Source organism: Phacochoerus africanus, chromosome 5 (genome assembly GCF_016906955.1).
Source record: "Phacochoerus africanus isolate WHEZ1 chromosome 5, ROS_Pafr_v1, whole genome shotgun sequence".
Taxonomy (NCBI): domain Eukaryota; kingdom Metazoa; phylum Chordata; class Mammalia; order Artiodactyla; family Suidae; genus Phacochoerus; species Phacochoerus africanus.
The window spans coordinates 1426976-1430095 of NC_062548.1; the positions used below are offsets into that span (position 1 = coordinate 1426976).

The window sequence follows — 3120 nt, forward strand, 5'->3', positions numbered from 1 at the left end:
GGACCAATCTTTGGCTCTGAAAGGAAAAACCACCCAGAACTTTATCTCCCTTTTCCATACCAGATGCTTGCTGGATGCTGAGGAGCAGTGGGGAGGTGCCTCAGGGTGTGTAGTTTAGCCGTGGAGAGAGAGAGACAGATGTGCTCACAAGTGATGACAAGGAGGGGCTGTGGTCAGCGTGAGGTGGGGTGGGGTGGGGTGGGGTGGGGTGGGGTGGGGTTGATGGCCTCCCAGGGCAGGTGGCAGGTTGATGGCACGGAGCCTTGAGGGGTGAGGAGCTGCCAGACACTGACACAGTAAGCTCACTCTTCTGGAGAGTGTTAATGTTCCGATCAGGAGCTGGCAGCATGTGTCAGTTTTTAAATGCTTGGATACTTTAGCACCAGCCACAGCTGGCTGGAGACATAACAGGCTGAAGTGCCATGCTCCATGTTTTCTCCTGAGGTCCATGGGGACATTGTCTGGACTCTGCTGCTGAGAATGGGTGTCCCTCAGTCCAGTTAAGTGTTCTGTTGTGTATTCCCCCAACATGGAATAGCACTAGAAACCATCTGAGGAGCGTGTCTTCTATAGGGGTGGTGTATCACATCCCCCCTTAAATTATCATTTAATTTCACTGTGGGAAGAGGGCATGTTTACTCTTAGTCTACAGGGATGGAAATAGATGCAGAGGGGCTACCTCATTTGCCCAAGTGGTGAGCTGGGGTTTGAACCAGCGCTCTGTCCATAGCACCATAGTGGCCTTTGGTTTTTCTCTGCCTCACTATGTCCAGATCTGGACTCCTCATTTCTCACATCTCCCCAGGCTGCTGTCCCTGGGTGGAGAAGCCCAGCTGGGGGAGCCAGCGGGGAGGGGAGAGGCAGGTACATGCAAAAACCAGGGCAGCCCCATTCATAGCTGGGCAGCCAGCGTACTGGGGCCCTTGCACGTCGTGCTGACCCCATCTGGGCTGCCTAGGAGGACATCGGGGCAGAGAGGAGAGAGTGACTAAACATGCCTTTGGGAAGGACAGGCTGCTCTCAGGGAACCTGAAGAGGAGGCAGGGAAGGCTGGGGAGGAGACAGCCAAGTAGGTATCTAGATGTGGCAGGCAGGTCCAAGGAGGCAGAGGAGAGGAGCACATTGGCTGGGACTGGAAAGCCCTCCCAACCGCTAAGCTCACTGTGGGGGTGTGGAGACCTTCTGGAAGTTCTGGTCAGTCACCCACTTTGAGGCTGAAAGCCTTGCTCCAGAAACAAGTTTGTTCCCCAATGGTTTTGCTTTCAATGGTGCCCACAGTAGCTTGTCTGCAGCCAAGGAGTTACAGTTGTAGACCCTCCTGGGGCCCAGGGATAGCCTTTCGACTCTGAGGCAGGTCTGGAGACCTCTGTTGAGACCCCATAACCAGAACTGCCATTTACAGGCTACATAACTCCCAAGGGGTATTATCAACTGAACTGGGAATGGCACTTCCCAGCGGTGCAGCGCACAACCCTTGCCCCTGCACCTGGGTTGGGTACAGCAGCCCTGCTGATTATTTGTTTCCTTCAGCTTTTGTAGAACCAGATGGGGTTGAAGAGACTGTTGTCATTAAGTTCTATCACATTCTGTATGCCCCTTTCCCAGATGATAAGCTACATGATGAAACAAAGGAAGATAACACATTCTATCTGCATACTTCATGTTCAAAATCTACCTTAAGGCTCTGGCCTTAAAGGTGCAGCATATTGAGTGCACAGCCCCAGCACAGGAAAGGCTCCTTCCCGAAGGCAGCAAGAGCAGCGGTGGCTGAGGACCCCCGCCCCAGAGCCCCTGCTTCCCCTGCAGTGCCCCCAGCAGAAGCTCACAGTCCTGGAGGTGGCTTCAGTCATAGTCTTGGGGGCTTCATCTCACAGCTCTGGTAGCCACGGCTCAGAGGCATGAGGAGTCTAGCCCTTCCCATCCCTTTGCTCTGGACCCAGGACCGCTGTCCCCACAGTCATGTGCAAATCAAACCAGCTGATGGTCAGCCCAGACCTGTCCTCCTGTCCTCTGGCACCAGAGACCCACTCACCTTTCCCCACTGACAGGTCCCATCACTGTCGGGTAGAATCACCCAGGGCATGGCCCTGGAGCCCTCGATCTGGTCCATAACCCCTGTCTGGTCATCCGCAGAGCAGAGTTTACCATTGAAGACGATCAGGTCTGACAGCTCCATGCCCTGCCCTTTTCTGCCTGGTGGGACTCCAGGACCCTGTGGCCTTGGTCCCACTCCACGGCCACCCTGTCTCCACTGTCAGACAGGGTCAGGCAGCCCTTCTTCAGGTGACTGACCCAGGTGTTTTCCTCCTGGGCCCTTGACTCCATGTCCAGGTCAGCAATAACTGCGATCCAGCAACGACTCCTGCCTGGCATCCTCTGGGAGGCAGACAGAGGGTAGGTGCCGTTGTACCGGTCAGTGGGCCTCCAGTTGTGGGCACTGGGTGCAGGGGGCTGGCCAGGGGGTGGGCAGTGGGTGTAGAGCAGCCTGAGGATTGGATGCCAGCACAGGAAGTCCCCCCATGTTGATCCGGAGGGAGTGCATAGACACATTCCTTTCCAGGAGGGTGAAGAGCTGGGTGGGCATCAGACTGAAGGACAGGAGGGACCTCCAACCCTGGGAGAGAGGAGTGGTCAGCGGCCTGCCAGGCATGGGCTTCCCACTTCTGGGAGGGTACAGGCCTGAGGCTGCCTGAGCCAGAGTAAACGGCACAGCTGCAACTCTGTGGCCATCACTCCTGAGGAAGCAGCAATGTCTTAATTAAACCCTGACTCAAGCAGTAAAAAAAAAAAAAAAAAAAAAAAAACCATACCTTAATTTAGAAATCTATGGCCTAGATGTTTTATGGTGCTGTTACAGATTAGAGCAAAATTTTCCTCTTGAAATTTTGAGTAAGGGACCCACCAGATTCTAAGATTGCCCCCTGGTGGATTTATGCACCCAATATAGGCCCTCCTCTTGAATGTGCAATAGACTGTCACTGTCCTGACAAAAAGGATTTTGTTAATGTGATGAAGGTCCCTAACTTGTTGGTGTTGAATTGATCAAAAGGGAAATTATCTTGGACCTGACCTACTATACGACCTCTTTCAGGGGAACTGGAGCCTTCCCTGAAGTTCAGA

The 3120-nt window shown here is 53.8% G+C and overlaps 1 pseudogene; it reads right to left on the reverse strand.

Moving 5' to 3' along the window:
• Positions 1-791: 791 nt before the first annotated feature.
• On the reverse strand, positions 792-2584 carry LOC125126914 (soluble calcium-activated nucleotidase 1-like; annotated as a pseudogene).
• Positions 2585-3120: the final 536 nt, after the last annotated feature.